General features: G+C 45.6%; 1 long non-coding RNA gene across 6 annotated transcripts in view; it reads left to right on the forward strand.

The window, feature by feature from the left end:
- Window positions 1-24471, forward strand: part of LOC122549174 (uncharacterized) — a 232466-nt gene that overhangs the window by 166909 nt on the left and 41086 nt on the right. For 4 of the 6 annotated variants that reach the window (XR_015756967.1, XR_006311446.2, XR_015756969.1 and 1 more), the window contains one exon: window positions 19138-21369. This is a non-coding gene — a long non-coding RNA (uncharacterized LOC122549174). Of the gene's footprint in view, window positions 1-5781; window positions 5927-19137; window positions 21370-24471 lie in introns of those variants that run through there. The other 2 variants (XR_015756970.1, XR_015756971.1) reach the window with 2 other exon arrangements.

Here is a 24471-nt window from a genome sequence, read left to right on the forward strand (position 1 = left end):
CATTGTTAGAGAGTCAGTGCTGAGAGAGTGTGGGAATTGTTAGAGGATCAGTGCTGAGAGAGTGTTGCATTTTCAGAGGGTCAGTGCTGAGGGAGTGTTGCATTGTCAGAGAGTCAGTGCTGAGAGAGTGTGGGAATTGTTAGAGGATTAGTGCTGAGGGAGTGTGGCACTGTCAGAGGGTCAGTGCTGAGGGAGTGTTGCATTGTCAGAAGGTCAGTGCTGAGGGAGTGTTGCATTGTCAGAGAGTCAGTGCTGAGGCAGTGTTGCATTGTCAGAAGGTCAGTGCTGAGAGAGTGTGGCACTGTCAGAAGGTCAGTGCTGAGGGAGTGTGGCATTGTCAGAGGGTCAGTGCTGAGGCAGTGTTGCATTGTCAGAAGGTCAGTGCTGAGAGAGTGTGGCACTGTCAGAAGGTCAGTGCTGAGGGAGTGTGGCATTGTCAGAGGGTCAGTGCTGAGGGAGTGTTGCATTGTCGGAGGGTCAATGCCGAGGGAGTGTTACATTGTCGGAGGGTCAGTGCTGAGGGGGTGTTGCATTGTCAGAGGGTCAGTGCTGAGGGGGTGTTGCATTGTCAGAAGGTCAATGCTGAGGGGGTGTTGCATTGTCAGAAGGTCAGTGCTGAGGGGGTGTTGCATTGTCAAGAGGGTCAGTGCTGAGGGTGTGTTGCATTGTTGGAGGGTCAGTGCTGAGGGAGTGTTACATTGTCAGAAGGTCAGTGCTGAGGGGGTGTTGCATTGTCAGAAGGTCAGTGCTGAGGGAGTGTGGCATTGTCAGAGGGTCAATGCCGAGGGAGTGTTACATTGTCGGAGGGTCAGTGCTGAGGGGGTGTTGCATTGTCAGAAGGTCAATGCTGAGGGAGTGTTGCATTGTCAGAAGATCAGTGCTGAGAGAATGTGGCATTGTCAGAGGATCACTGCTGAGGGAGTGTGGCACTGTCAGTGGGTCAGTGCTGAGGAAGTGTTGCACTGTCAGAGGGTCAGTGCTGAGGGAGTGTTGCACTGTCAGAGGGTCAGTGCTGAGGGAGTGTGGCATTGTCAGAAGGCCAGTGCTGAGGGAGTGTGGCATTGTCAGAAGGCCAGTGCTGAGGGAGTGTGGCATTGTCAGAAGGTCAGTGCTGAGGGAGTGTTGCATTGTCAGAGGGTCAGTGCTGAGGAGGTGTTGCATTGTCAAGAGGGTCAGTGCTGAGGGTGTGTTGCATTGTTGGAGGGTCAGTGCTGAGGGAGTGTTGCTTGTCAGAGGGTCAGTGCTGAGGGAGTGTTACATTGTCAGAAGGTAAGTGCTGAGGGAGTGTTACATTGTCAGAAGGTCAGTGCTGAGGGAGTGTGGCATTGTCAGAGGATCACTGCTGAGGGAGTGTGGCATTGTCAGAGGATCACTGCTGAGATAGTGTGGCACTGTCAGTGGGTCAGTGCTGAGGAAGGGTTGCATTGTCAGAAGATCAGTGCTGAGAGAGTGTGGCACTGTCAGAAGATCATTGCTGAGAGAGTGTGGCATTGTCAGAGGTTCAGTGCTGAGGGAGTGTGGCATTGTCAGAAGGCCAGTGCTGAGAGAGTGTGGCACTGTAAGAGGGTCAGTGCTGAGGGAGTGTTGCATTGTCAGAGGATCAGTGCTGAGGGAGTGTGGCACTGTCAGAGGATCATTGCTGAGAGAGTGTGGCATTGTCAGAGGGTCAGTGCTGAGGGAGTGTGGCATTGTCAGAGGGTCAATGCCGAGGGAGTGTTACATTGTCGGAGGGTCAGTGCTGAGAGAGTGTGGCATTGTCAGAGGGTCAGTACTGAGGGAGTGTTGCATTGTCAGAGGATCAGTGCTGAGGGAGTGTGGCACTGTCAGAGGGTCAGTGCTGAGGAAGTGTTGCATTGTCAGAGGATCACTGCTGAGAGAGTGTGGCATTGTCAGTGGGTCAGTGCTGAGGGTGTGTTGCATTGTTGGAGGGTCAGTGCTGAGGGAGTGTTGCTTGTCAGAGGGTCAGTGCTGAGGGAGTGTTACATTGTCAGAAGGTAAGTGCCGAGGGAGTGTTACATTGTCAGAAGGTAAGTGCTGAGGGAGTGTTACATTGTCAGAAGGTCAGTGCTGAGGGAGTGTGGCATTGTCAGAGGATCACTGCTGAGATAGTGTGGCACTGTCAGTGGGTCAGTGCTGAGGAAGGGTTGCATTGTCAGAAGATCAGTGCTGAGAGAGTGTGGCACTGTCAGAAGATCATTGCTGAGAGAGTGTGGCATTGTCAGAGGGTCAGTGCTGAGGGAGTGTGGCATTGTCAGAAGGCCAGTGCTGAGAGAGTGTGGCACTGTAAGAGGGTCAGTGCTGAGGGAGTGTTGCATTGTCAGAGGATCAGTGCTGAGGGAGTGCGGCACTGTCAGAGGATCATTGCTGAGAGAGTGTGGCATTGTCAGAGGGTCAGTGCTGAGGGAGTGTGGCATTGTCAGAGGGTCAATGCCGAGGGAGTGTTACATTGTCGGAGGGTCAGTGCTGAGAGAGTGTGGCATTGTCAGAGGGTCAGTACTGAGGGAGTGTTGCATTGTCAGAGGATCAGTGCTGAGGGAGTGTGGCACTGTCAGAGGGTCAGTGCTGAGGAAGTGTTGCATTGTCAGAAGGTCAGTGCTGAGGGAGTGTGGCATTGTCTGAGGGTCAGTGCTGGGGGGGTGTTGCATTGTCAGAAGGTCAGTGCTGAGGGAGTGATGCATTGTCAGAGGGTCAGTGCTGAGGGGGTGTTGCATTGTCAAGAGGGTCAGTGCTGAGGTGGTGTTGCATTGTCAAGAGGGTCAGTGCTGAGGGGGTGTTGCATTGTCAAGAGGGTCAGTGCTGAGGTGGTGTTGCATTGTCAAGAGGGTCAGTGCTGAGGGAGTGATGCATTGTCAGAGGGTCAGTGCTGAGGGGGTGTTGCATTGTCAAGAGGGTCAGTGCTGAGGTGGTGTTGCATTGTCAAGAGGGTCAGTGCTGAGGGGGTGTTGCATTGTCAAGAGGGTCAGTGCTGAGGGGGTGTTGCATTGTCAAGAGGGTCAGTGCTGAGGGGGTGTTGCATTGTCAAGAGGGTCAGTGCTGAGGGGGTGTTGCATTGTCAAGAGGGTCAGTGCTGATGGGGTGTGGCATTGTCGGAAGATCAGCGCTGATGGAGCGAGCACTGGTGGCAATGCAGCATTACCTCAGTGCTTCACTGGATTATGAAGTATTACTGGAAGGTTAGCTTGAATTGTACCCTTTTACCTTGAGCTGAGGCTGACATGCATTATCTTCTAATTCAAAGATGAGAATTCAACCAACTAATCCACACTATAGTTTGCTCTTGAGTGAAACAATGAGTAATAGGCTATTCGACTTTGAGTGCATCGCCAATGAAGCCAATTCATTTGCCACCGGATGCCATGTGCATGCTTCTAACAGGGTTGCTCAATTTGATCTCCCCAGTAATCCATACTACTACAGCCTGCCAGGTGAGATTGGCTAACGTGGGACAAAAACAGACTGAACGTGGTGTAGCTATTCACTGGCTGAACTTGCTAAACAGTCAGGGGAGCCTTGGTATCTTTCTCACAATGTTTGTTCCAAGGAAACCAACAATGACATGATAGTTCAACTGCCGATGTACTTGCCATTATCAGTGGTGTGCATGTGTCATCAAACACACCCTCCACCCGTCATTGTCATTGAATAATGGTTATGGTTCAGGTGGTTCTCTCCTAGCTGCCTGTTGGACTGGCTTGTATACCTCACTGAGTACAGCTTTCCCCTCGGTTTGACACACAGGGGAAGAATGCAAATGATTCTGCAACACTGCAAGTCCTAATATACAGCAAAAAAAACTTCTCCAAATCATGAGCCATCCTCCCATATTTCCATTCTTTCTCAACACTTTTCTGGTTCCCTCTCCTCTCTTTCCCCATCTCTTTTCTCTTCTTTCTTTCCTATTGTTTTTTATTTCCTCCTTGTCCCTATCTTGGTTTCTTGTTCTTTCTTTCTCTCTGTATCGTTCTCCCCTTCTTTCTCCTCAGCTGCAATGCTCTTTGTTAGTCTTCCCCATTTTCTGCACTGCTGTTTCTCACTCCATTTTACGTGATATTTCCTTTCAGGGTTAGGAGAGCTGGGATGGGGGTGATAAGTAAAAGAGGGAGCAAGAGGCAGTGGTTGAACTCTTGTATACTTAGTTCTGGATGTCCCATTGCAGCTGCTGTCCGTTCAATCAGAATCCAGAGCATTCAAGTCCACTTTGGACTTGAGCATAAAGAAAGTGAGCTACAGGGAGAGGTTGAATAGGCTGGGGCTGTTTTCCCTGGAGTGGCCGAGGCTGAGGGGTGACCTCATAAAATCATGAGGGCATGGATGGGGTAAATAAACAAAGTCTTTTCCCTGTGGTGGGGGAGAACTAGAGGGCATATGTTCAAGGTGAGAGGGGAAAGATTTGAAAGGGATCTAAGGGACAACCTTTTCACACAGAGGGTGGCGCGTGTATGGAATGAAATGCCAGAGGAAGTGGTGGAGGCTGGTACAATTACAACATTTAAAAGGCATCTGGATAGGCATATGAATAGGAAGGGTTTAGAGGGATATGGACCAAGTTCTGGTAAAAATGACTACATTAGGTTGGGATATCTGGTTGGCATGGACAAGTTGGACCGAAGGGTCTGTTTCCATGCTGTACATCTCTATGACTCTGTGACTGTATAAAGTGGGAACCAGTGGGGCTTCTGTCAGTTACTGAATCTTGGAAATCAGAGTTACTATAGCAACCAGGTGCAGTGCTAACATTAAGATGTAGATTTTACAAAGGATCCAATTAGAATAGGATATCAACTTCACAAGCATCTACGTTGAGTTTGGAGCTTCAGACGAGACTCCCTACAATTTTACCCACATCCCCATCCCAACCTCGGGTGCTGATGCCCGCCTGGCTCTGATTCTATCCCTGTGTTGAGAGCATTCCGGCACAGTGTCTCAGTGGTTAGCACTGCTGCCTCACAGCGCCAAAGACCCGGGTTCAATTTTCGGGTAACTGTCTGTATGGAGTTTCCACATTCTTCCCGTATCTGCGTGGGTTTCCTCTGGGTGCTCCAGTTTCCTCCCACAGTCCAAAGATGTGCAGGTTAGGTGAATTGGCCATGTTAAATTGCCGATACTGTTAAGTGCATTAGTCAAGTGGTGAATGTAGGGAAATGGGTCTGGGTGGGTTGCTCTTCGGAGGGTCGGTGTGGACTTGTTGGGCCGAAGGGCCTGTTTCCACACTGTAGGGAATCTAATCTAATCCATCCAAGTCACCCACGCTTGACGTTGAAGATTGTCAGGCAGTTTGGTCAAAGACGGCATCACAGCCGTCGATGTGCTGCTTGAGTTAGTTTTGATTAGTTGGAAGGAAGCTCGGGACATGGGGAACTGTTTGGTTGAGTGGCCTGGATGCTGTAAAACTCTCCCTCAGGACATTCCATTCTGCAGATATGTCCACAGCGAACCTGCCACCATCTGTTGACGTTGAGTGCACAGCGCTAAGAGTCTGTTTTCACTTTAGCCCAGGCTCAGTAAGGCTGACCAAAGTGCCAAGACCACTACTCCCACACTTGAGGACACCTTCCTGATGTGTGGAACTTTAATAGCACACCAGATGATGCTGTTAAGCATTTGCAGCTAAAAGTAGTTTCCTCTTAGCACATTCTGTTCAAACAGGGTGTATAAACAAGCCTGCTTTATACCTGTGGAAGCCAGACTAATCTCATTGTCAGGCATTAGTTTATAATAGATCGAGTAAACTGCAAAATAACACCGGCAAGGCTGCATTCTTGTCTTGTTTATGTTAACAAGTTAGTGCGAGAGAGTGTGATGACAGTGCTGCCTGATGTGAACATCGAGCCATTAAACCCAGGAGTGAGGATTATTTTAACTTCACACAGCCGTGAAATCTTCCCTGAGGAGTGTGAAAGCTTCCCTGCAGCTTGTCATATTACAGGTAACTTTTAATTGATTGAATAGGGGTCATTTTATCTTGAGGTGATAATGCAAAACTTGTGATAGCAGTTCAGCTCCTAATAAACTCTTCTCCCCAGTTTCTCTTAACTCACTGAAGAAAGGTGTTTAATGGGAAGCTGCCTGATGTCATCTATTTTTCATGATCATTCAAGATCAAGGTTACTCTTGATCAGAGTTTGTTTCACACTTAAAAAGTCACCCTCTACAGGCTTGTTTCTTGTTGGGTGATGGTCAGTGAAGAAACATTGATGGTCCTGTTGCATTGTTCTTAGAAAATCTTTCAGCTAGTGAAGATCTGACAGTGCTCTAGAAATAATGTTAGAATGAATAGCTGTTATTCCTTTTCTTATTGACAACATCATCACCAACAGTGACAACTCACGTTTATATAGCAACTTTAATGTTATAAAACATCCCAAAGGACTTTAGGGGAAAGTTGTCAAACCGTGGTGAAAGATATGATTTATACAAATATACTTTTTTTTAATAAAACATTTGGATTTAAAACTAGTGGCGCACGGATGTTGTAGTATTTTGAGAAGGTATTTAAAAATTAACCATGTCTGTGAGACTATAAGAAATAGGTAGAAGCTATTCAGCCCCCCAAGCCTGCTCACTATTCAGTACAACACAGATGATCCGACACACCTCATATCCACTTGCCTGTCCTTTCCCTATAACCTTAGATTCTTCATGAGTAGGGGAATCAAACCTTAAATATGCACATGGACTCTGTCCCCCACAGCTCTCTTGGCATGGAGTTCCAAAGACTGTCATTCCTGTGGTAGAGGAAATGCCTCCTCACCTCATTTTAAATTGGCACCCCTTAATTCTGCAACTGAGCCTTCTCGCCCTGGACTCTCGCATGAGGGGAAACATTCCCTCATTATTTACCCTGTGAAGCCCTTGAAGAATCCAAGAAGCTTCAGTGAGATCACCCCTCATTGTTCTACATTTCAGTGAGTAGAGTTCCATCTGTTCAGCCTTTGCTCAGGAAACAATCCCTCCCTTCATCCTTGTGAACCTTCTGTGCTCAGCTCCCAATGAAATCATATCTTTTCTTAAATAAGGGGACCAAAGCAGCTCACAGTCCTTTAAATGTGATCTCACCAGCACTTTGTGCAGTTGTTGTAAGATTTCCCTACTCTTATACTTCAACCCCCTTGAAATAAGGGCCAACATTGCATTCCTGACTACCTGCTGTACCTGTGTGCTTTGTGCACACGTATCCCCAAGTTCGTGTTGCAGCTTTCTACAGTTTCTGTCCAGCGTCTTAAAACCAGTGTGTTACTTGCTGGAGTATTAATGAGAGTTTGTGTATACTGTGAGAGATCATGACCAGAGAGAAATTGTTCAGCCATTAGCTTAGCAGAAGCTTGGATAAGCAAGTGATTTTTTTTAAATTAGCTCAAATTCTTTTGGCTAGTTTGAAAGATGCCTGACAGGAGTCAGATGCAAATATAGTTTTCCGAGAAAAAAACGAGATTGTTCAAGTAGTTAGGGAAACACATTAGCTCAATCAAAGATTTTAGTTTGTGAACCAGGAATGTCTGGGTAGAACTCTGCAGATTATTGAAAGATCTGAGAAAGTCTAAGCTCGCGGGTCTGAGAGAGATGAAGGAAAGAGGCCTTACAGGACCGGAACTGAGAAACGCTTTTAAATCAACCAGACAGATTGGACAGGGAAGGATTATTTGGATTTTGATTAACTATAAAGTGATGGTGTTAGGGAATAGATGGGATTTTGATTTTTTGTGTATTTTGAAATCTTTGGAACTGTTATATTTAAATAGCTTATTTTACTTTTATTTCATGAGTGAGCAAAAGATGTGTTTTATTATTAAAACCAAATCTGCAACCTTGCATGCTGATGTTCCATTGAAAAACAGAATATGATCTTTATGGGGAAATTTCATTGATGGAAGGGGGAGCAAGAGAGTTAGAGAACCTAAAGTTTAGGGTCACATTTGCAAAGTCTAGGCATCTGAAAGTACAGCTCCCAATGTTGCACTGATTTAACAGCAGGGAATCCCAAGATACCAGAATTATACCAATGTGGATAACTTGAAGGACTGTCTAGTGAGAGGAGCTTAGACATGGGTGCAGGAATGAAGAAGCCTGAAAACAAAGCTGAAGGGTTGAAATTTTCTAGCAATGACAGAGTCCACCCCCTAGGAGTGAAAAGTAGTCTCACCCCAGTGCAGTGAACTATGGGATCCAACGGTCCAGTTGTTCCAGGGACTTCCAGTTAAGAGACCAATCCTGGTTCTTCCCCCCTCTGCCCACGTGAGCTCTGACTGGGTTGACAGCAATCAGTGAGGCTGCTGCATAAACAGAAAACAATTGCCCAATAGTTGTCCCACCACAAAGCACACTCTCCCAGCTGCCAGCCTGTCGCCATTGAGCTGGGAAAATTCAGCCTGAGAATTGTACTGACGTGGCATTCTCAGATGGGACCTATTCACGTGTGCACAAGGGCGTGACAGCTGAATGGATGCACAACAATTTGTTTCTCGCAAGGAAAGCATTCTAATGCGACTAATGAGGTCACGTGTGGGTTTAGAAGTGTAGGGAATTCGCTCACCCATTCCTCTGTGCAAGTTAACCAAGTAAAACAGAAATAATTTAGTTGCTTTCTAAGCTCGCTCATAAGGCGTGGCTGGTTCATTTTGGAGCCATGACTTGGGTAGGTCGAGCTGAGATAGCATCGAGCTTCGAGGCAATCTGACCTCTTCCACCTCCTGTAGCAAGGCCCTAACTTCAGCAAGATATATGGGCCCTGTCTACGAGATCTTATCAAGTGGGAACTAAATTGTGTCACTGGATTCAGAGCCAGGTGTGGCGAGGTCAGGGTGATCCTTCAGCCCTGGCGTCCACCGTTTTTGTTTTATTTGTGAGGTCCAGTCCCTAGTGTGCTGATGGGAACTGCATGTAAAGCCTGCTGTGGCCTGAGTGTTTGCTCCTGTTGAGCAAGCTCACGTCAGGCTGTGACTGAGTTGTGCGTATTCCCCATTTTAACTTTGCCTGCCTCCGGAAGGATCAATAGATTGTGATCCGAAGCTGTGCCTGATTTCTTGCCCAGCCCCCTTTGCACCATCGAGCTGCAATTCAGAGCCAAATACAGAGGAACTTCAAATATCTGAATTTTAGATTATCCAGCAAGATCGTAAGGTTTCGATGCTTGGCTGAACTATGTTGTCCAGCATTCAGTTATCTGGAATTCGATTAACCGACCAAAATACTCCCCTGCCGTCTCCTTCAGATAATTGAGGTTCCTCTGTAATTGAAAGAAAAGATAATGCAGTTATTTTGCACTTCCTATGACCAGCAGATGTTCCACTGGACTAAGTTTAAAGCACAGTCACTATTGAAATGTAGAAAACACAACATCTACTTTCTACCCTGCCAGTTCTTGCAAACAGTAATGTGATGGTGACCAGTTTACTTTGGATGATTGAGGGATAAATATTGGCATGGACACTGGGGATAGTTCATAGAATCCCTACAGTGACAAAGCAAGCATTTCAGCCCATCCAATCCACATGAAACTGCTAAACCCCTCCCCCCCCCCCCCCCACCGACCCTGTCCCTGTAACCCGGCATCTCTTATGGCTAATTCACAACGGGCAATTTAGCATGGCCAGTCCACATAACCTGCATATCTTTGGACTGGGGGAGGAAATCCACGCAGACACTGGAAGAACATGCAAACTGCACACAGACAGCCACCCAAAGCTGGAATCGAACCCGGGTTCTGGGCACGGTGAAGTAGCAATGCTAACCACTGAGACATCATAATCCTGCTCTTCTTCAAAATAGTGCCATGAGATTTTTTTCTTAAAGATATGAGACCTCAGTTTAATGTCTCTGCCACTCAGCACTGTGCAGGAATGTCAGTCTTGATTTAAGTTTTTTTTAATCAACCTGATCAGGGATATTATTACACAGCCATGCAGCAGGTGGGAATTGAACCCAGGCTTCCTGGCTCTAAGGTTAGGGACACTACCCCGAGCTTCAGGAGCTCTCCACGCCTTAATTTTATGCTTAAGTCCTAGACTTTGGGTTTGAACCCAGAACTGTGTGACTCACAGTATCTGGATTTGGTCTCCAGCAGGGTATCTTACCCTGATGCAACAATGTCTATATCAGCCCTCATAACATAAGAAATCAAGTGCAATAATAGGGTGGTCCTGAATGACCCAACAAACGTGTGTTAAAGCTCACTGATAAATGCAGATACTACGTTCAGAGGCACATTGCGACCAAGCTAATGTGAAGTTATTCGATTTCAGCGGAAGGGTGTGATTTCATTAATGTGCCATGCTTGAAGTGATGGAGTGTGAAACTTTCATAGCCTCTGATCACATGCCTGATAATGATGATATCGTGAGCACGTCTGAGAGAGATTTTTAAAAAAGACATATGGGGCAACTTTTTTATACAGAGTGGTTTGTGTGTGGAATGAACTTCGAGAGGAAGTGGTGGATGTGGGCACAGTTGCAACGTCTAAAAGGTACTGAGTTAAATACAGGAATAGGAAAGGTTTGGATGGATATGTGCCAGGAGCAGGTAGGTGGGACTATTTTAGTTTGCGATTATGTTCGGTATGGACTAGTTGGTCTGAAAGGGTCCATTTCCATGCTGTATGCCTGTGAGACGTAAGCTAACATCCAATTGAGCCATAGCTGAGAGAGTTGAATGCTCCCATACTTAGCTTAACTGAGATGTACAGCTGGTTTAATTCCTCTGCACCATATTCCTCATTCTAATTTTATTCCATAAATATTATCGTCTCATTTGTTTCTCAGTTGATCATGGTTAAAGTGAGCGTTTTATTCTCCTGATGCTGCACTCTTCCACTCATTTCCCAAGACCAGTGATTTGTCATGATTTTTCTTCCTGGTTCAGCTTTCCCCTGGTCTCGCCAGATGATTTCGGACTTGTGTGGTTAAAGGGAGGTATGGTGACGCTGAGATAGTTTGGGTCAAGAATCCAACCTAAGGGGATTTTTAGTTGTGTGGTTGTTCTGTCAGTTTCAAACTGTTTCCCAGTGGCTGTCTCTTCATTTGGTAACGGTGGGAGGGCTGTTGGCTTTTTCTGTCATCTTCGTGGTCAAGTGGGTTGGATTTTCACCTCTGAGTCAGGAGGCTGAGAATTCAAAACCCATTCCAAAGACTTGAGCACATAACCTCGGTTGACATTCCAGTTCAGTGCAGAGCTCATGCTGCACAGGCAGTAGGAAGAGCTGTCCCCGGCCAGCTCCTGGCTAATATCTGTCCTTTATCCAGCATCGCAAAAACAGGTGATCTGGTCATTACTGACATTGCTGTGTGGGACCTTGCTGTGGGCTCATTGGCTGCTATCCTTCCTGTATGACGACAGTGACTATAGTGCTCAAAAATGCTTATTTCACTGTAATGCACTTGGGGATGTCCTGAGGTTATGAAAGGTGCTTTTAAAATGTAGGTCAATTTGTTAATAAGAGTCATAGAGATGTACATCTTGGAAACAAAGCCTTCATTCCAACTCATCCATGCCAACCAGATATCCGAAGTTAATCCAGACCCATTTGCCAGCATTTGGCTCATATCCCTCTAAACCTTTCCTGTTCATCCAGAGACCTTTTAAATGTTGTAAATGTACCAGCCTCCACAACTTTCTCTGGCAGCCAATGCGTGAAGAAGTTGTCCCCCCAGGTCTCCTTTTAAATCATTCTCCTCTCATCTTAAACATTTGCCTTCTAGTTTTGGATCCCCCATCTTCGAAAAAAGAGGGGCATGCATACCCTATGCATGCCCCTCATGATTTTATAAACCTCTGTAAGGTTACCCCTCAGCCTCTGAATCCCCAGAGAAAATAACCTCAGTGTGTTCAGCATCTCCCTATAGTTCAAACCCTCCAACTCTGGCGACATCATTGTGAATCGTTTCTGCACCTTCTCAAGTGTAACAACACGTTTCCTATAGCAGGGAGACGAGAATTGAACACACAAATGGATGATGAATATTCATTATAATGTGAATGAAGTCTCTGCATCATAAATCAACACAAGGGTTTGTAGCTGCACGCCTGGGGCTCTGTCTCCACAGAGACTAAAAGATCCTTTATTGACTCCACTCCCTGATTCTGTTAGTATTACAGGGTCACTGCCCAGGATATTGTTGCAAATCCCAGATAGGACCATAACTACTGCATGAATATACACCTTCCCCCTTCCTGAAAGCTTTCATCCCTCTCTGACCATATCACCCTCATGGGCAAGTCCTAGATTTCTAATGGGGCACACATTAGTGCTGTCTCTAATGGTTTCCCATTGGAGTTCAAGCAACAGCAGTGGTTGAGTCAAAGGTGGACCCCTCCAAAGTACCCGCTGTTGTTTTGTTCAGTAAATTGAGTGTGCTGAACAATTGTCAGTGAGGGTCTTTCTAGCACCTTCCATGAGCTGCTAAACATCCAAAGCTGCTCTTACTGACTGTCAATATCTGCCAATGAGAAGGACAGAAACTAATTCTTCATCTCCCAGTGTGCAAAATGATAGTGGGGTAATGAGCCCTGCGTTTCACACTGGGATGCTAAGTGCAATACAGATAGAGATCTTCTGTAAACTTTTAGCAGAAGCCCTGACATTTGATTAATCGTCTGCTGGCAAGTTGCTAAATAAGGAGAACATCCTTTTTTTTGGATTTTGTTCTCTCATTCGGAAAGAAAGGCTTATTTCATGCAGGTTGCCCCCTGGCTGCTATTGTAACCCAGGAAAGTTGTCTGTCATTTGACAATTGGAAACAACTAAAGTCCCCAGTTGCTTCCAGCTTGCCTTCCAAACCTCCTCCCCCTTCCATTCCAGTTCCACACAGGAAAATCTGAACAGAGACATCGTCCTTCAAGAAATATGCAAACTTTCTACTGAACAACTGGTAACCTTTATATCTTCCTGAATCACAATAAGTGCTGAATGTCACAAATATTACATTTCTCATTCTAATTTTTAAATGGTTAAAAAGCATTCTAATTGACAGGTTTCAGGGAGATGCATAAAACAGTTGCGTGTTTAATGTAAAATCCCAGTGCTGCTCCAGAGAGGGTCCTCTGGTTCATTGCAAAACCAAACAGCTGCAGCTGTTCAACCAGTAGATTATCTGGTAATTATCAAATTGCTGCCTTTGGAAGCTTGCTGGTTAACAAATTGACTGTTGAACTTCCTACATTATAACAGTGGCTGCACTTTACTTAATTGGCTGTGAAACTCTTCAGGATGGTTTCAGGTCGAAGAAAGATGCTATATAAATGCAAGTTCTTTCTTCTGGGTTCTTTTAATGCTGTGTAATTGGCGGCTGGGATGGAGTCAGAATCAGATCAGAAGCAGCTCCACACTTCGGTGCACAAGTCAGTTCTTTACAAGGAGCTTGAAAACTTTAACCAGTCCATTTATTAGTAAATTGTTTCAAGAATTTTCTGCGTGTGTTGATACAAGGTTTAGTTGAAGGCTGTCGACAGTAAAAAAAAGAAATCTGACCTTGAGCTAGCCGGCTTTTAAAACCATAGTAAAATTGTACAGAATTTGAATACTGTTTCCATGCAGGTATGTTATTATATATCCACATTCTTGGGCCACAATTTTACAGGAGGAATTGGATGGAACAAAGGGCCTGTTTAAAAAGTTGCACTTTCACATTACAAAGTCCAGAGTGTGATACTGTTGAGGGTGGGTCGTGAGAGTCGGGCAGTGCTATAACCACTGACAGGCAATAACCTTCAAAGTAACTTGGCAGTGAGAAAACACTACTGGCCATTGTTCAAGTAGGTAAATATAGTGGAACCTTGAATGTCCAAATGAGATGGGCAGGCGCTGTTTTGTTCGGATAATTAATTATTTGATTAATTGATCCAATGCCTCTCCTCTGGGGCTTAGAGTTTTCTGAAGTTTGCTTTTTGCTCGCTCTGCCTGCCTTGCTCCCTCTCTCTGTCTCAGGGTTTGTTTCTGAGCAGAGACACATACTTGTGTATAAGGGACCTGCAGTATTGCTGAAACCCCCCCCACCCATCAGTTCAATGGCATTGACACAGCGAGCACTTGCTCAGTCTGCCCCCCATTCAGGAGACGAGGCAGCAGCACACTGCACGCGAGCGCCCACCCACTGTCTGTCCCCCCCAACCCCACCCCCACCAAACTCAGCCCCTGCCCCCGTCAGACCACTGGAAGCTGGACTGCACACCAACAGTACGACTGCTGCTGCTTTCAGAGGGTGAATCTCAAAATAACGCTCGCGCGTACACACACACACAACATAGCCGTGCACACACACAACGTAGCCACACACACAACCTTTAACTGTAACGTTTTGACAAGTTCCACCTTTGCCCTCTACAGGACAATGTTGGAGAGATTATCTTGGCAAGGGGGATTTAGGGTACACCTCCATGTCGAACTCCAGGGAAAGAATGGGGAGAGAGAGAGGCCAGGCAGCCAGTCATTTTGAGACGGTGCCTGGGCTCCCATCGATGTCCAGGACTGTTCTCGGCAGCATTTCAGGAAGCCAAGTTCATTTTTAATCATTGTAAACAAAAGACGCGATCAGTGTTGGCATCACCTCTTTGATGTAATGTTTCTATCGGGACCTTGAGATCTCCTTTGAATAATCTGAAATTCGGATAATTGATGTTCGGATAATTGAGGTTCCTCTGTAATGGCCAAAGGGAATGCAGAGGGGCCAGAGGTTTTAGCTACAGACCAGGGACGTGGAAGTAAGATGTTCACCTGCATTATCTGGCACAAAGGTGTATTGCAGGAACTGTTGGTAAATTCTTCAGTAAGACCAGTCTAGTATTGCTCAGATGACAGCAATAGTTTTGTGAAGGAAAGTGGAGGGCATTCATTGAGGGTTAGATTTGATAAAGGCCTCTGAGACAATTGCATGGAGTAGCCAGCAGCCTGCTCTATTGCACCTGAACTTGGGGATGTTTGAGATTGACACTGTGAGACAGACAAGACGTTGTCATTTACAGTGAACACTTCCTTTGACCAGTGATCAACAGATCCACCCTGTCAACTGACTGACAATTGTTCATTGCATTATTATTGACACCATTTTATTCGTCCGAGAGTTGGAGGCAGGGCAGGATTGTGGTTTTAATTTGCAGGAGCTCCAATCTCATTGGGAAAAGTAGGGCAGACAGTCTCCAGATTATAGCAGGATTATGTCTGCAGATTAATACAGTGAGTGCAAGACCGTTACGTAATGGAAATGGTGAGGCCAATCTCGATCATTTAAGAGAAGTGATTGACAAGGGAAGCACCCAGTCATTGTCATTCTGTCTGGGCTTTATGTTGTCGCTATACATAGCATTGTCCTTAGCTTTGCTCCTCCTATTTGTCTGGTAGCTCTGACCCGGAAGAACAGAAGGGTCAATTCGGAGGCAGAGCAGTGTTCATTCTCGGTTATTTGACCAGCCAGTGAAAACTGAGCAGCGGACAGAATGGGCCCGAATGCTTTTGGCCAGGTACCACAGTTCAAGCTGCTAACTTTATTGTGGCTGACCTCTTTCATAAGAGCATATCAGTAAACTGATTAGTGATGTATGCCTGGTTTAAGCAGCCTTCAATTGAATGAGATGCTTTGCTGTTCAGAGGTTTTGCAAAATCCTTCTGTTCCACTGGATTAGTGCAAGCCTCACAATTATGAGAGAAGTTTTCAATCTCCATCTGGGAACACTGCTGCTTTGTGTTGTGTGACGAAATAAAGTCATAAACACTAAGGTTTAATGATGTAGAACTGTTTTAAAAAAAATCTTAGGAAGTGCTCCAGCAGGAAGAGAATAGTAGTAGGACTACTCCTGAGCTATCCAGAGTGGCTAGATCCCTGGTTCAGTCCCTTCGCCACAAGGAGTGAGCTAAGCACTTCTAGCTGACTGCCAAATTCTCTCTCTGCTTCCGATTGGGAGACCGGCCTCGTTTCTCACTCTTGAGTCTTGTCAAGTGCTTCCTGCTGTTTCTTCATTTGGCTATACTGGCTGTGATTTCCAAACGTGTGTTCAGTGGCTGTGCCAGCTCATTATCGATGTTCATTTACAGTGAACATGGGCAAGGCACCATGACAGATATGGTTCAACCAGCCACAGTACGAGGAGAGGTTGGAAGGGATGGGAGAAACCAGATATTGTATGATTAGATATTAGAGCTTCCACCCACTACTGGATTGTGATGGAGTATTGTTCTGTTGCAATCCTTCATGGACTGACATATAATTGATAAATGCATTTCCTGGTATTTTGCTGAAATACACAAGCCCTGGTCCAGTCCTCAGTCTGTGCCGAACCTGTCGATCTCACCCAAGGAGGAACTTGAAGATTGGGGAGGGGGCCAGTGACCTCTGATAAATGAGTGGAGCTGGGGGGGGGGTAAGGGGGGAGCAATAAGGATTGGTGCTGCTAATGGTCATTCAGTGACCCCTGCTGGAAGAGAGAGAAAGCATATCTAGAGGCCCTCCTTATAAAATAGTCACCCCAGAAATCCAAAAGTGAATTCAAAAGAAACATTTTCACCTAGAGATAAATGAACTCGCTATCACAGGGAGTGAGTGAAGTAAATAGCACAGCCACAATTAAGTTGAAGCTGGGCAAATATAAGGGAGAAGGGAGTAGAGGATTACAAAGGTAGACTTAAATGGGCAAAGGTGGCAGGAGCCTTGAACTTTGCATCAATGTCAGTATGAACTGGTTGAGCTACTTCCAATGCCGTATATCAATTTTTAGAAAGAATTGCCTGCTGGCTGTTTTGGTGCCAAAGGCTGCTGTTGAGCTCTGGGATCATTTTTGCGCCTTGTTTCCTATTGGCAGTGAAAGTGGAGGGAAGCAAGACTGGGTCTCCCTGGTGAAGCCAGGATATGTGGCCTCCAGACGTATTTTCCACTCCACCCACCCTAATAATAAAAGTTTTTGAATAAAATAACCCAGCTGTTTAGGCCTCTTCTGGCCCTTCCTGCCTTTCTCGGGAAAGCTACTGGGCTTTTTCCTGCGCAAAGGCCTCAGGCTCCAGAGTGTTTGCACAGCTCATTGCTCGTCCAAGCAAAGTCCACTTGCCCCCTGCGTTAAGCTCAGCTATCAGCAACAAATGCCTGAGGAAACTAGCCTCTAATTGGAAGCGTATATCATTACAGCATCCTTTAGTTTTCTGCCCTGTAAATGGAGCTTGGGTGACTGCGCAGATAAGACCTCGCTGTGGCCTGTGAACCATCTGTTAGACAAGCCTGCGTTAAACAGAGTCTGCCTGCTCAGGCAGCTGTAAAAGATCAGTAGATCGAAGAAGAGCAAGGCACTCAGCCAATGTTTATTTCTGATTTTCACATCACAGAAGGCAGACAATCTAGTTATTATCCCAGTGTTGTTTGAGAAAACTTGCTGCCCACAAATTGGTTCATAGCGTTTGCCTGCAGTGATTATGCTTCAAAAGTACTCCACTAGCAGTGATGCATTAAGAGATATCTGGTAGCGGTGCAGTCCTCTCTAAGTCTTTCTGATTAGAGCTGGGTGAAAGCCAAACAAACTAAGGCGTTCTTGCAGGCTTGTTCCACAGAAACTGGCCCTTATCCCCAGCTACCGCACGTGAGGATGAATGTACGTGATCTACAGGAGCAAGAATGCTCTCCAAAGTCCTGCAAGCATCAAAAGGAGAGTCTGCCTGACCCCTTTAATAGCAGCATTCTTTGTGCAGTGAGGCTTAGAGACCCAACATCCAGATGTGGTGCTTCACAAAGAATAGAAAATCAATATGTGCAATGTGTGGACTGCAGTGGTTCAAGGAGGCAAATCACCACCACCTTCTCAAGGGCAACTAGTGACAGACAATAAATGCTGGTCAGCTAGCAACCCCTGCATCCTATGAGTGAATAAATCAAAAAAGGAATTTCTTACTTGCTCAATGACTCCATAGGTGTGATGTTTACTTTGTAATAAAAATAACATAATTGTATTTGTGGCTGAAGAACTGAATTTTTTTTCTGAATTCAAAACATTAAGTTCAAACTTCTGTTAAATTAAGTCAAACATTTAAGTACCACCATTATAATATGTACATTATGCTGAGCAGAGTACTGCTGGAACATTAACTCTATGCAGAGCTCTATAGAGGATGCGGCAGTATCACGTTATAGTCATACAGATATAGTATGCAGGACTGATTGCATTTCAACATGGTTGACTCCACAAACTAGGAAGCTCAGTGATATTTTCATGAATGAGCAGCAAAGATCTTCCTCATCAGTGATGTAAAATTAGAACTCCCAGTTCCTCACTGACATTGTGTTTTTCAGTTCCTTATAAAGCCTAGTCTTTCTGTAAAACCAGAAATGGTCAAATGATTGTAGTAGCATTTTGGTGGTCAGGACATGTAGTTCACGGAGTCAAATGACCTTCCCATAGCAGTACAGCTTTAACCTTTATCTCACACCCCTGTACATTTGATGCTAATGGGGATTTCATGATGACCAGTTTAGAATTTTACAGTACAGTAGGAGCCTATTGTGCCTGTACCATCTCCTGGTGAGCTACCCAGCTAGACCGATTCTCCAGTCCTGTCAAAGGCATCAGTGTTCAATTTAGTGGCATGTGTGGTGACAGTACTGGCCATGGCTTGAACCCATGACTTTGGTACCATTAATACCATGCCTTAGCCACCTGAGCTAACCAGCCACCACACCAGGAGAGTGCTCCTTTTTGTCTCGACCACACTGGTTGGCATCTTTTTTGATTAGTACAGAGAAACAATGATTTTACATAGAGAATCTCCCAGTACTTTCTAGTCGATGTGGTCTATTACCATTAAACTGTTGCATTACATTCCTCCCACCATGCCACGCCCGATCCAAGTCTCATACATTATTCATATAATCCTAAATTTTCAACCATTGAAATATTCTCATCTTTTAGTAAAAGGTACCTGAACAGAACCAACGAAAGTGATATTAGTTCTTGGGAAATGCTTTGTCTCTTAGTCTGAGCCTTGATGGTTAAGACTATTGGTAAATGTCACAATGACCTTTTAAAACCAGGGGTCATCAATAAAATGGAGATGTTGATAAAAGCTTTCAGAGAGACTAGACTGCACTGCTCATAACGCTTCTCTAATTTGGACTGATTGAAGAAAAAAAAACTTTGCACTCGATTCCATATTAAGTGGATATCATCTCTCATTTGTAGGTTAAAACACTTGGCGACGATTAAAGGCTGTGAAGAGGAGAGCATGGACATGGTCTTCCATTGAGGTGTGCTTCGTTGTGAAGGACTGCACAGACATTTCTATGTATTTTCCTCTGGATTTGGTGTCGATTTAAAAACAAAAATGGTTACCACTTTTCAGAATCTGTTGCCAGCAGGCAAAAGATGGTTGGTCCAAAGGTGACACGTGTTGATGTAAATTGTTAATTGGATTAGACTCCTACACATTAACCATCCCCACATGTAGAACAGAGTGAGGGTAACTTCATGGTAGCTAGATCCAAACAGAGTGAAAGTATCTGATCTATGAACAGGGACAGTACTCGGTCTTGGAGCTGTCCACTGATGAATGCACAGTGATCACAATTCCGTTGGAACTGAAGTTTGCTACAAGACATGGACAAAATGCAGGCTGGGCCTTAGAAATACCAAAGATAACCCAAGCTGTGACTCACCAAGAAGATTCAATCTGATCAACCCCATTGAAATGGTATTACCATCCACCATCATGGCTTTACAGTCTAGGGTTCTCCATTGACTGCCTCCTTTATTGAAATGACCACTTGAATGGCTGCAGGGACAGGTTTGGAGCTGAGTATTGTGCAGTGAGTAGCTGACTTCCTGAGTGCACACTGCCTTTCTAGCACCGGAGGAAATATGCCAGGAGTCGATAGTCTGCACAGGTCAGGATGTGTGCAGCTGTCACAGGGCTCAAGTAAGGACGCAGGCATCTCCTCGATCAGTGCATCGTCCATCCCCTTTGAAGTCAAATGCCTTATCCAGACTTGAGCATATGATCTCTGTTTTTTTTCTCATCTAGAACTCACTGCCTGAAGCATCACCAGTTGGACTGCTGTGGTTCAACAGGAAGGCCTCAGGATAGGAAAACAAAATGGTCAGCCCTGCCAGTGATATCCACATCCCAAACAATCTAACTGGACCTGTACAAATTGACACACTCTGCACTATAATTGGAGCCAAAGACTTTTTTTTTATTGACTATGTGTTAATGTGTTTTATTTCCTGAAACATTTTCTAAAGAATTAGAGACCTACAGAACAGAAAGTACTTCTAATTTCAGTGGTATATAAAGCTCTATTCCAGTAACCTTAGGTCACACAAATGCAACAGGCCTGAAACCCTCTCTTTGTGTTCGCTTTTGTCTTTAATCTGGGGTTTTCTGTGCAGCTTCTAACTTCTTGTGATGATGACTGTCATCTGCAACAATAGTTTCCATATTTTTATCCCATGTTGCAGTGTATTTACTGAATTGTCTTGAGAACAATTCAGTGGGCGGCACGATGGCACAGTGGTTAGCACTGCTGCCTCACAGCGCCTGAGACCCGGGTTCAATTCCCGCCTCAGGCGACTGACTGTGTGGAGTTTGCACGTTCTCCCCGTGTCTGTGTTGGTTTCCTCCGGGTGCTCCGGTTTCCTCCCACAGTCCAAAGATGTGCAGGGTCAGGTGAATTGGCCATGCTAAATTGCCCGTAGTGTTAGGTAAGGGGTAAATGTAGAGGTATGCGTGGGTTCGCTTCGGCGGGTCGGTGTGGACTTGTTGGGCCGAAGGGCCTGTTTCCACACTGTAATCTAATCTAATCTAATCTAATCTAACAATGACTGTGACATCAGATAATTTGACAGAGTGCAGCAAAATTTGTGAATTCATGTTGAACATGCTGAAGGGAACATATTAGAAAAGACCTGAATATTATCCTCAATAAAATGCCTAAATATATTTAAGTGATTTTATTTTTTTAATATTTATCGTGGATGTTTTCCAGTTGTATCGGAACTAATTAGCTAACGTGATTTTAATTTTAATTAGAATGAGTGCATTTCACTGTAATTGTGACAGGGCCTGTTAAAGCTCACTAAAGTTTTGCCAAATATTACAATCCCAATGATGACTTCCTTTTAAATTATTCCCAGGAATAGTCAACATATTTTCCTGATGAGTAATAGGATGTGCCAACACATCCACTTTTCATTTTACTCATATCAAGGATTTGTGTAATTGCGGAAAACAGCCAGCTTCTTTATGTAAAGTAGGAAACCAAAATTACAGGACCAATAATTTCACTAATAAAGCAACTAAATCCCAAATTTTTACTGGAAACTTCTAATTTCATTTATGATGTTAGCAAAGGCATGCTTTAAAAGTAGCCTTCTAGGAAGACACGAGTTGAAAAGTGTGGTGCTGGGAAAGCGCAGCAGGCTCAATACAATGTTGAACTTTTGAACTGTCCATGCATGCGAGAAGCACAATCCTTTTGCACCCCAGTTGTTTGACTATAATATTCTTTTGCTCATCTCCTTGCATGTCTGCACACAACTGAAAGTTTCATCTAGTATGTCATTAGGTGAAAGTGAGTGCTGCAGATGCTGGAGATTAGAGTCGAGAGTGGGGTGCTGAAAAAGCACAGCAGGTCAGGCAGCATCCGAGGAGCAGGAAAATTGATGTTTCGGGCAAAAGCCCTTCATCAGGAATGAAGCTGTGAGCCTTTGGGGTGGAGAGATAAATGGGAAGTGGGGTGGGGATGTGGAAAAGGAGCTGAGAGTGCAGTTGGTGGATAGAGGTGGGGTAAAGGTGATAGGTCAGAGGGGAGGGTGGAGTGGATAGGTGGAAAGGAAGATGGACAGATGGGTCAGGTCATGAGGACAGTGCTGAGCTGGAAGGTTGGAACTGGGATAGGGTGGGGGGAGGGGAAATGAAATTGGTGAAATCCACATTGATGCCATGGGGTTAGACGGTCCCGAAGCAGAAGATGAGTCGTTCTTCCTCCAGGTGTCGGGTGATAAGGGAGTGGCGATGGAGGAGGCCCAGGGCCTGCATGTCCTCAGCAGAGTGGGAGGAGGAAGTTAAAGTGTTCAGCCATGACGTGGTGGAATTGATTGGTGTGGGTGTCCCGGAGATGTTTTCTGAAGCACTCTGCGAGTAGACATCCTGTCTCCCCAATGTGGGGGGGACCACATCAGGAGCAACGGATACAATAAATGACGTGTGGATGTGCAGGTGAAACTTTGATGGAAGTGGCCCAAAGGCTCCTTTGGGGCCTTGGACAGATGTGAGGGGGGAGGTGTGGGCGCAGGTTTTGCAATTCCTGCGGTGGCAGGGGAAGGTTCCGGGAGGGGAAAGTGGGTTGCTGAGGGGTGTGGACCTGACTGGGTAGTTGCGGAGGGAATGGGTCTTTACGGAAAGTGGATAGGGGCAGGGAGGGAAATATATCTCTGGTGGTGGGGTCCGTTTGTTGGTGGCGGACATGGCGGAGGATGATGTGATGTATACGAAGGTTGGTGGGGTGGAAGGTGAGGACCAGGGAACTTCTGCCCTTGTTGCAGTTGGAGGGGTGGGGTTCGAGGGCGGAGGTGCGGGAAGTGGATGAGATGAGATGAAGGCCATTTGGTGTGTTCTGTGGTGGAACTGATCCTTCTGGGAGCAGATGCGGCAAAGGCAGAGGAATTGGGAATAAGGAATAGCGTTTTTTGCAAGAGGCGGGGTGGCAGGAGGTGTAATCCAGGTAGCTGTGGTTGTTGGTGTGATTGTAGGAAATGACCGTGTTGAGTTGGTCACCATTGATGGAGATGGAAAGGTCCAGGAAAGGGAGAGAGGTGTCAGAGATGGTCCAGGGGAATTTAAGTCCGGGGTAGAATGTGTTGGTGAAGTTGAACTGTTCAGCCCTCTCGTGGGAGCACGAAGTGGCGCCAACGCAGTCATCAGTGTAGCGGAGGAAAAGGTGGGGAGTGGTGCCAGTCTAACTGTGCAAGATAGACTGTTCCACGTAGCTGACAAAAAGAGATTAGCATCATTACCTGGCTCCTGCAGACTGATGTGTAGAGTTAACTGCATTATTGCATCTGGCAAGCTCATTTTCAATTATCTTCGAGAAGAGACACAGTGGCTGTAGAGGGAGGTTTAATACAGATGATCAACTCTCAATTGTCAATGCTTTTGCCCCCCCCCCCCCCCCCCCCCAACTACCATAAAAGTATTTTGTGATCTCCAGAGGAGGCTGGAGACAGAGATAGGAAGATAAGTGACTCAGGTCAGGGGATTGAATCATGAAAGAACATAGAACATTACAGCATAGTACAGGCCCTTCGGCCTTCGATGTTGTGCCGACCTGTGGAACCGATCTGAAGCCCATCTAACCTACACTATTCCATTTTCAGCCATATGCATATCCAATGACCATTTAAGTGCCCTTAAAGTTGGTGAGTCTATTGCTGTTGTGGTTCTGTTCGCCGAGCTGGGAATTTGTGTTGCAGACGTTTCGTTCCCTGTCTAGGTGACATCCTCAGTGCTTGGGAGCTTCCTGTGAAGCGCTTCTGTGATCTATCCTCCGGCATTTGTAGTGGTTTGAATCTGCCGCTTCCGGTTGTCAGTTCCAGCTGTCCGTTGCAGTGGTCGGTACATATAATAGTAATGTTGTCCCAGTCAAATTCATGTTGCTTGTCATCTGCATGTGTGGCTACTAAGGAGCCTTAGTATTTTGTAATCTCCAGAGGAGGTTGGAGACAGAGATAGGAAGATAAGTGACTCAGAGATAGGACTCAGGATAAGACTCAGGAGCCTTAGTAGCCACACACGCAGATGACAAGCAACATGAATTTGACTGGACAACACTACTATTATAGGACAAGCCAAACAGAGAACAGCCAGGGAATTCCTAGAGGAATGGCACTCATCCACAGATTCAATCAATAAGCACGTCAATCTGGACCCAATATTCCGGCCACTGCAACAGACAGCTGGAACTGACAACCGGAAGCGACAGATTCAAACCACTACAAATGCCAGAGGAAAGATCACAGAAGCGCTTCACAGGAGGCTCCCAAGCACTGAGGATGTCACCTAGACAGGGGATGAAACGTCTGCAACACAAATTCCCAGTTCGGCGAACAGAACCACAACAATGAGCACCCGAGCTACAAATCTTCTCCCAAACTTTGAGTCTATTACTGTTGCAGGCAGGGTATTCCATGTCCCTGCTACTCTCTGAGTAAAGAACCTACCTCTGACATCTGTCGTATGTCTATCACTGGCTTCATACTGCTACTGCTGAAAATAATACACCATCTCAGTTCCTTAGCAATCGATGGCACCCCTCTCTCAGTTCAGGAATACCGTGTTAGCGCTTCAGAACAAAAGCCAGTGTTTAATTTCTGATCTGACTGCAGCCTAAAAGACATCCAGATCTGAGGAAGTAGAGAATGACAAAGAGTGCCGAATACACACCCAGCACAAGTGAGTAGTGTCATTTATGAGTTGGAAGATGAGGAGGAAGCCCATCCCTACCTGCTGCACCTCCTTGC

This window comes from Chiloscyllium plagiosum, unplaced genomic scaffold (assembly GCF_037043375.1).
Source record: "Chiloscyllium plagiosum isolate Xiang-an unplaced genomic scaffold, Cpla_swu_hap1 HiC_scaffold_4, whole genome shotgun sequence".
NCBI classification, from domain to species: domain Eukaryota; kingdom Metazoa; phylum Chordata; class Chondrichthyes; order Orectolobiformes; family Hemiscylliidae; genus Chiloscyllium; species Chiloscyllium plagiosum.